The sequence below is a fragment of the Entelurus aequoreus genome, linkage group LG08, assembly GCF_033978785.1.
Source record: "Entelurus aequoreus isolate RoL-2023_Sb linkage group LG08, RoL_Eaeq_v1.1, whole genome shotgun sequence".
Classification (NCBI taxonomy): domain Eukaryota; kingdom Metazoa; phylum Chordata; class Actinopteri; order Syngnathiformes; family Syngnathidae; genus Entelurus; species Entelurus aequoreus.
Window position 1 is genome coordinate 49,460,890 of NC_084738.1, and position 10,000 is coordinate 49,470,889.

Genomic DNA, 10,000 nt, shown 5'->3' on the forward strand with positions numbered 1-10,000 from the left:
CTTGCTCACACAGGAGACAGCAAAGCATAGTTACTCATCAGCCACACAGCTTACACTGACGGTAGCCGTATCAAACAACTTCAACATTGTTACGTTACAAATATGCGCCACACTGTGAACCCACACCAAAAAAGAATGAAAAACACATTTCTGGAGAACATCCCACTGTAACACAACATAAACACAACACAACCATTACCCAGAATCCCATGCAGTCCTAACTCTTCCGGTCTACATTATACACCCCGCTACCACCAAATCCCCCACACATCAACCCCCCCCCCCCCCTCTTCGTGGTTGGTTGAGCGGAAGAGTTAGGGCTGCATGGGATTCTGGGTATTGGTACCGTCAGTGTAAGATGTGTGGCTGCTGAGTTAGTAGCCTTGCTGTCTCTTACGTGAGCAAGCTAAAGCAGCATTCCACTTGTGGCCGAGCAGGTACACTGATTGGGCAGACTGTAGAGGGTGCCAAATGCAGTGTCATCACGCTCTGATATTCGGGAGTCTCCCGGGAAAAATGAGAGGGTTGGCAAGTGTGACGCAAGCGACATTCATCCAAAACTCGCGGGCTGCACTAACATCCAATTCCCACATTAAAGTGCGTGCCGGTGCGTGTGTCTGAGACCCCTGGTTAACATAGCACAAAGCATGTAAGCTTTGTATGCGGTGTTTTTCATTTTAAATTTTAAAAACATTTTTGTGGCTCCCATTACTTTCTTTAATGTGTGAAACTTGCCAAAATGGCTCTTTGAGTGGTAAAGGTTGCCGACCCCTGCGCTAGACCATTGCTGTTGATTGAAGCATGGCATCTATTACCCGATAGTCTACATCAGGGGTGTCCATATTGTGGCCTGGGGGTCATTTGCAGCCCGGAGCTATTTTTTACGGCCCGTGGCACATTTTAAAAATACTGTTACAAAAAAAACATAAAAAGTGGAATAAAAGATCAAAATGGTGTGCTGTAAAGAGAAAATGTTGCAAAGTTGACACTAATAACACAAAGCTTCCATGCCCGTATTTTTTTTTTCTTTAAATCTAATAATAATAATGTTTTGATATAAATACTGGTATGAATTATTGACCTATTAAAGGTTGCAATTACTTTATATCATTTATATATATATATATATATACATATATATATATATATATATATATATATATATATATATATATATTAGAGATGCGTGGTTTGCGGACACAACCGCGGAGTCCGCGGATAGTCCGCGGGTCGGGCGGATGCATGACGTAAAAAATAGATTTTAATTAGATTCGGGCGGGTGGCGGTTGAACCAATTCTCTCGAATGTATGCTGATCTTCACCCAATCAACAATAATAAGGGCGTGCCGTGATGGCGCTGCCTTTATCACCCTCAACAACATGTACAGCCAGCGTGCTAGCCCAGCCACATGTTGTACCAGCATCTGCTTGCACACGTAAGTGACAGCAAGGCATACTTGGTTCACAGCCATACAGGTTACACTGACGGTGGCAAAACAAATACCCAGAACACCTTGCAGTCCTAACTCTTACTGGCTGAAATATACACCCCTGCTACCACCAAACCCCGCCCACCTCAACCGACGCACGGAGGGGGTTTGGGGGGATTGATGTGTGGGGGCGCAGTGTAGAGGGGGCGGGGTTTGGTGGTAGCAGGGGTGTATATTTCAGCCAGTAAGAGTTAGGACTGCAAGGTGTTCTGGGTATTTGTTCTGTTGTGTGTATGTTGTCTCTTTTATACGGCCACCGTCAGTGTAACCTGTATGGCTGTGGACAAAGTTTGCCTTGCTGTCACTTACGTGTACAAGCAGAAGCCGCACACAACATGTGACTGGGCTGTCGCGCTGTCTGTACATGTTGTAGAGGGTGATAAAGGCAGTACCATCACAGCACGCCCTAATTATTGCTGTTAGGGTGCGACCCCTGGTCTATATTACATATATAACAACGGGCGGGTGGCGGGCGGTTGTGGTTTTGATAAAATGTTAGTTCGGTTGGATGGCGGGTGGATGACGACTTTTGTGATGCGGATGCGGATGAAATAATTGCCTATCCGCGCATCTCTAATATATATATATATATATATATATATATATATATATATATATATATATATATATATATACACTTTTTGGGGGAAATATTGCATTTTTTGTGTTTGCTATGTAAGTAAAACACAGTTTTCTTTGATAAAAAAGGCACAAAACATAGAAAACTTAAAACTATAACGAAAACGTAGTATTTATGCATATATGTGAACTTTATATAGTGATTTAAGCATTGAAAGTAAAAAATAATATATATTGGTATATTATCTTATACTAAACACTTTTACGAGTGGGGTCCTTTTGGATACCAGAGACTTTTATCAGACTTTTTTTTTTTATCTGTTATTGATCAAAAAACAATAATGGACCATAAGCAATGTTGTTATGAATTATTTACCTTTTTCAGGCTCCACTTACTTAACATCAAATAGTCCTATTTTAATCAAGCAATCAATCAATTAATCAATCAAAGTTTACTTATACAGCCCTTAATCACATATGTGTCAAAGGGCAAGCCACAACGACATCCTCGGCTCAGATCCCACATCAGGGCAAGAAAAAACTCAACCCAATGGGCACAATAAGGCAGGGGATCCTCTTGCATGTAGACACGTTGCGACGCAGAGACGTCACCAACTGATGGTCCTGGGTCCCCACTTTGAACAGCTAGCGCAACATCCGTGAAGGCTGATCTGTGGTCACCTGATAACCTCTCCAGGAGAGGGTGGCAGAGCAGAAAAGAGAGAAAGCAAAGCAACTAGTCTAAAAAGGGGTCTTTTTAAAGGCTAGAGTATACAAATGAGTTTTAAGATGGGACTTAAATGCTTCTACTGAGGTAGCATCTCTAACTGTTACTGGTAGGGCCTTCCAGAGTACTGCAGCCCGAATGGAAAACGTTCTAAGCCCGCAGCCTTTTTTCGGGCTCTGGGAATCACGAATAAGCCAGAGTTCTTTGAACACAGATTTCTTGCAGGGACATATGGTACAATACAATCAGCAATATAGGATGGCGCTAGACCGTTTAGTATTTTATACGTAAGTAGTAAAACCTTAAAGCCACATTTTAAGTGCACAGGAAACCAGTGCAGGGGAGCCAGTATAGGCGTAATATGATCAAACGTTCTTGTCAAAAGTCTAGCAGCCGCATATTGTACCAACTGTAATCTTTTAATGCTAGACATAGTGAGACCCGTTACAGTAATCAAGACGAGACATAACGAACGCATGAATAATGATCTCAGCATCGGCGGTGGACAAAATGGTACGAATTTTAGCGATATTACGGAGATGAAAGAAGGCCGTTTTAGTAACACTCTTAAAGTGTGACTCAAATGAGAGCGTTGGGTTGAAGATAATACCGAGATTCTTTATCGAGTCACCTTGTGTAATTGTTTGGTTGTCAAATGTTAAAGTTAGATAGGTGTCGGTTTCTAGCAAGACCGATAATCAGCATTTCCGTTTCTTCGTGTTAAGATGCAAAAAATTGCTGGACATCCATTGTTTAATTTGACAAGGTGACAATCACCTCGAGTCAGCTTTAGGGGCATATAGAGTTGGGTGTCATCAGCATAAGAGGGAAAGCTAACACCGTATTTGTGTATGATGTCACCTAGGGACCAAGACCCGAACCCTGTGGAACTCAGCACGTTACATACTCCGAGGTCACATTCTTATGGGAGACACAGTAAGATAGGAGTTAAACCAAGAAAATACTAAGTCTGGCATACCAATACGTTTTTTGATACGTTCTGTTGCGTTTGACCAGATGTTCCTCCAAGTGGGATGTAATGCGCTGGTCAGTCCCAAGTTCCTTAGATGACATATAAACTGACTCAAAGGTACCACCAAGCACAGAATAGGTATTTTGTAATTTATTGTCAAATATTTGAGAATAGAGACCAGCCTCGAACAACACATATGAATGCGCAGCCCAAGTTGATCTGGCATTCCAAAGGAAAAAGCAACTCTTTTCACACAAAGAAAGCCCCCATCTCCCCCCCCCCCCCTCCTCTCAACACTGATAAGAAGAGAGACTTGGGGGTTGTGGTCACATTCCTGATAGTTTATGACCCTGTCTAAACAGGCAATCTGAAGACAAAGAGAAACTGGTATACAGAGTATATACATGGAAAAATATGAGCTGATTCAAACATGATTATGAAAAAAAACAAAACTCTTAAACATATGCATTATCCACAATCCCCCTTCAGATCTTATCCAAAAGATCTCTCCTACGAGAGCAACACCTCTAAAGCACGCCCTACATTAAAGTAGGTGCTGTTTTGGTTTTCGAGCAAGCTATCGATAAACAATCAAACCATAGTTACATGGGAGAGAGAAGGAGGGAGTCAACGTCAATGTCGTCATCGTCAGGGAAGGAAACTAACAGTCCCTGAAAGTCACCACTATGCTTGACCCCCTTCAGTGACATAGCAAGCCCAGAACCAGGGTGGGGTTGACCTTTGACAGCTCTAACAATGATGCGGGTGCATAGAGACCTAGCACAAGGGGCAATAAGGCATCCGCATGAGGTTATGACGGCGGCCTTTAACCCCGTACTTTTATCATACAATACGCAGCTAGAGCCTCTAACTCTAACCCGTGCAATTTATCGTACAATACGCAGCTAGAGCCTCTAACTCTAACCCGTGCAATTTATCGTACAATACACAGCTACAGCCTCTAACTCTAACCCGTGCAATTTATCGTACAATACGCAGCTAGAGCTTCTAACTCTAACCCGTGCAATTTATTGTACAATACGCAGCTAGAGCCTCTAACTCTAACCCGTTACTATTTGCTTACTCGTCAGTGAAGCAGCCCGTCACGGTAATCTTGACACAATGACGTGAGTGGTATTCACAACTTTTATGCAATGGTGGCTACGGCAAAATGCAACCAATCTATCAAAATGCAATCAATCAATCAAAATCACCACTCTGTGTCTGGGGTACAATTCTGTGTTTGAAATACAGACCTCAGGACAGACTCCTAATGCAGATTTTATCTAAAAAGAAAGGTTCTGCTTACCTTGAATTATGTTTTGGCCATGTGAGTCTGTCCAGAAGATTGCAAGAGAAGGTCCAATTGTCAGCGTGTCATCCCGGACGAGCCCCCAAATTGTTGCGTTTGACCAGATGTTCCTCCAAGTGGGATGTAATGCGCTGGTCAGTCCCAAGTTCCTTAGATGACATATAAACTGACTCAAAGGTACCACCAAGCACAGAATAGGTATTTTGTAATTTATTGTCAAATATTTGAGAATAGAGACCAGCCTCGAACAACACATACGAATGCGCAGCCCAAGTTGATCTGGCATTCCAAAGGAAAAAGCAACTCTTTTCACACAAAGAAAGCCCCCATCTCTCCCCCCCCTCCTCTCAACACTGATAAGAAGAGAGACTTGGGGGTTGTGTTCACATTCCTGATGGTTTACGACCCTGTCTAAACAGGCAATCTGAAGACAAAGAGAAACTGGTATACAGAGTATACATGGAAAAATATGAGCTGATTCAAACATGATTATGAAAAAACAAACAAACTCTTAAACATATGCATTATCCACAGTTCTCATAGAATGAGAACGGTGTCGAAAGCAGCGCTGAGATCAAGTAGCAGAAACATTGATGACGCTTCAGCATCCATCATTAGCAATAGATCATTAGTAATTTTTATGAGGGCATTCTTCGTCGAGTGACTTGCCCTGAAACCGGACTGAAAGGATTGACGGAGATTGTTAGACGCTAAGTGTTCATTTAGCTGCTGTGCAACAATTTTTGAGGATTTTCGAGATAAAGGGAAGGTGGCACACCGGCCAGTAGTTTACCATGAGGTCTGATTGATTGATTGAAACTTTTACTAGTAGATTGCACAGTACAGTACATATTCCGTACAATTGACCACTAAATGGTAACACCCGAATAAGTTTTTCAACTTATTAAATCGGGGTCCACGAGGTCAGGATCAAGGTTAGGTCTTTTGAGCAGAGGATGAATAACTGTTTTTTTTAATGCTTGGGGAACAGTGCCAGATGAAAGTGATAAGTTAATAATATTTAGCACTCCTTGATAAGTTTCCCAGGAAGTAGGTCAAGTAAACATGTTGTTTGTTTTGTACCATTAACAAGTCGCAGGAGTTCCTCTAATCTTATTTCTTCAAAAAGAGATAGATTATTTTTTAGGGTAATATCCATCGTACATACATTCGTATCTGCGTTAATAGAACCCAGTTGAAGCTGGGACGCGTTATCTTTAATCTCCTTTCTAATGAGTTACATTTTTTTATTAAAAAAATTCATAAAGTCATCCGCCGAGTGGGTGGAGCTACTGGAGGGAGTCCTTTGTTGGGTTAGCGATGCTACTGTACTAAACAAATATTTAGGATTATTTTTATTTAGGCGGATGAGATTGGAGTAGTAATTAGATTTGATTATTGTTTCTCAGCTGTTTGTAAATGTTGCAGTTTATAAATAAAGGTTTATTAAAAAAAAAAAAAATTATAATAATAATAATTTATAAAAAATAAAAATAAAAAACCTCTGCGCATGCGCATAGCATAGATCCAACGAATCGTTGACTAAATTAATCGGCAACTATTTTAATAAATGATTTAATCGATTAGTTTTTGCAGCCCTAACATATATATATATATATATATATATATATATATATATATATATATATATATATATATATATATATATATATATATATATATATATATATATGACTCATTTTTAACACTTTAACGACTAAGACATTTTTAGGTCCCTGGCACCTTTACACTCAAAATTGAGGGGAGTCCTAAGGGTTACGATATATTGTATTGGTTTTGAAAATTTTAAATATCAAAATGCCCTCATTTTTGAGTGTGCGGCCCGTAGTAGAAACATTTTGGACACCCCTGGTCTATACACAGCAACAATGTATTAAAGACAAATGCTATGCTATGTATAACTAATGTTAATCATTTCTTACTGTGTGTTTAGATCCGTAGTGTGCAGGCTCTCCCGGTTGACTATGAGATTGAGTACATCTGCAGGGGAAACCGTGTGATTGTGGGACCCAAGGTCAGGAAATGTTTGCCCAATAACACTTGGACTGACCTGACCCAACAAAGTAGATGCTGTGAGTTCAAACTTTTCCACTTTTTATTCCATCACATTCCAGGCTGAATGCCTAAAATATGCTTTCATGTTGTCTAAAAAATTCTATTTTGCTGATTTAACTGGAAAAATGCATTTAAAGCATTTTAAGTGCAATTCATAGGTTAAAATATTTTTTCCAAGGAAATCTTTTTAAGCAATGTGTAACTTTTAATCAGAAACTAACATTTACGACACATAGTTTAAGTTATGTGAAGATTGTGAGGGTATTGGGCTGTCGACTCTGGCACAAAGACACAGATGCACGCGCAGAGCATAGCCAGTTGCATTTCAATCGCCAAAAAAAAAGACATGTCATGAAATTAATGCATTCGTATTGAGATGAGAAATTGAAGATGCACTACTTTCAAAGGTCGAAATAACATGCTGTTGTCTTATTGGATAAACAAGATAAACATTGCACATGCCTATCCTTTTAAAACCGGCATGGCTTGGTTGGTAGAGCCGCCGTGCCACCAACTTGAGGGTTGCAGGTTCGATCCCCGCTTCCGCCATTCTAGTCACTGCTGTTGATTCACTATGTATAGGGCTTTGAGTCACCAGAGAAAAGCCCTATATACATATAGTTCACTTCAGTTCATGTACCTTTAAATACTACTGTTGTGATCTGGCACTGTATATACAATAAGATACAATTAACTAGACCTTCTTCGGTGCCTCGCCCCCTTTAATACAATGGCAGTCACTGTATTGTACAGTGCACACAGAAATAATTCTCAGGGCCTTACTTTTTCCACATTGTGTTATGTTACTGCCTTATTCCAAAATGGAAGAAATTCATTTTTGTTCCCACAATTCTACACACAATAACCCATAATGACAATGTGTAAAGTTTAGATTTTTTTCAATTTTTAAAATGTATTAAAAAAAAAAAACTTGTTCATATTAATATTCACAGTATTTGCTCAATACTTCGTTGATGCATCTTTGGCAGCAATTACAGCCTCGCGTATTTTTGAGTACGATGCCACAATCTTGGCACACCAATCTTTGGGCAATTTTGCCCATTCCTCTTTGCAGCACCTCTCAAGCTCCATCAGGTTGAATAGAAAGTGCTGGTTTTCATCCAGGATGTCTCTGTACATTTCTGCATTCATCTTAGTCTAGTCAGGGAGGTGACCAGAACCCGATGGTCACGCCGTCAGAGTTACAACATTCCTCTGTGTAGAGAGGAGAACCTTTCAGAAGGACAACCAAAACAAAAAACAAACAGCCAGAGGCTGCACAGACGGTATATATTTCATTATATACCGTATATTACCAAATAAACGCCCTTGGGCAAATAACCGCCCATGTCCTAATAGCCGCCCGGGGTCTGACCCCATTTTGTGAATTAACCGCCTCTTCCTAATAACCGCCTATGTCCAAATAGCCGCCCATGGGCGGTTATTTGCATAATTTAGATTAAAATGCTACTGGGGTTGCGTTTGCTGCAGTATTATTGTTTTGATGGTTTTATAGAGTACTTGGTACCATAATTTTATTTTTCCTGTATGCTGCTTTATTTAAAACTTGGAGTACTGTAGCCTTTATTTTATTTAAGTGACAGTATTATTGTTCTGTTTTGATGGTGGGTTTTATACTTGAGTACTTGGTACCATCATTTTATTTTTCCCGGTAGGCTGCTTTATTTAAAAAGTTTATTTATTTTTAGTATTGGTATTCTATCTGACAATTGTTGCACTACTGCCAAGTTGAGGCCTTGTTGATCTCTTGTCTTTTGATAGCCTACCTCATGTTCATCTCTTGTTTTTTTGTTTGTATGTTTACAATAGCTTTTACATTTAAAGTTTTTTGTACGAAAAAAAAATACTGGACAGTAACCATTGTAACCAAATAATGGCCTGGTGCAGACTGGTGCAAAAATAAATAAAAGCCTTGTGCAAATAACCGCCTGCTTCTTTTAAACGCCTGTCTCCAAAATCGATTTTGTGAAATAAACGCCCAGGCTACTATTTGGTAATATACGGTAATCTTAAATACAAAAAGCTAACAAGAACAGAGAAAAAAACAAGATAAATAAATGAAATAGAAATAGAATACAGTATATCCCTGTAAGACCCAAATATAGGAAAATCTAAAAAATAATAATTGACCTTTCAGATGTTATTGTAGGAGGTATTTGATGCAGAAATTGAAGAGTTTAAAAAAAATGTTCATGTATGTTTTTAGAGAAATGTTGTAATATTGCAACATTGGGCTTTGATGGGAGCAGAATTTCTGTATTTGTACTCACGTTGTCTGAACAACTAAGGGTTCATTTGCAGGGTTGATTGCTTACTTATGCCCATAACGGTATACACCATTAATAATAATCACACATTAGTTATATTTTTATGAAGTCATCTACTACAAATATAAAAAATATGAAACAAGATAAAACTCTTAAAAAACGCTTTTTCCCCCTCTTTTTTTCTTTTCATGACATTGGACATGAAGACTTTCATTGGTGGTGAAAGTCCTAAAAACAGTCCCTGTCGTCTGTAAAACAAAGGCGAACATCACACTTTCTGCATTGTGTGTTGGTGTATCCTGTATTGCAGTGTCTGCAGCATCATCATCTCATCCACAGAGTTGTGCTCTTCTGGTACCACCTGCAGGCATTTCTCTCTGAATGAATCAAGCCAAAGTCTAAATTTCCATAGTTTGTTTTTCTTTTCCGTCTCAGATACTGTCATGTTGTTAACAAAACGTAATGACGTCAACAGGGATTGGAATCTGTCGCGTGGTATCACATCAGCAACAGGTGGTGGACCAAGTGCTCAGGGTAGACAATAGTGTCTGCCTG

General features: G+C 39.6%; 1 protein-coding gene across 1 annotated transcript in view; it reads left to right on the forward strand.

Annotated features, from left to right (window-relative positions):
• Nucleotides 1–7,041: 7,041 nt before the first annotated feature.
• The window catches only part of LOC133656006 (gamma-aminobutyric acid type B receptor subunit 1-like), a 507,931-nt gene continuing 504,972 nt past the window's right edge, over nucleotides 7,042–10,000 (forward strand). Inside the window, exon 1 of the mRNA XM_062056726.1 lies at nucleotides 7,042–7,174. The gene's annotated coding sequence lies outside the window, so the exon portion shown is untranslated. The remainder of the gene's footprint in view (nucleotides 7,175–10,000) is intronic.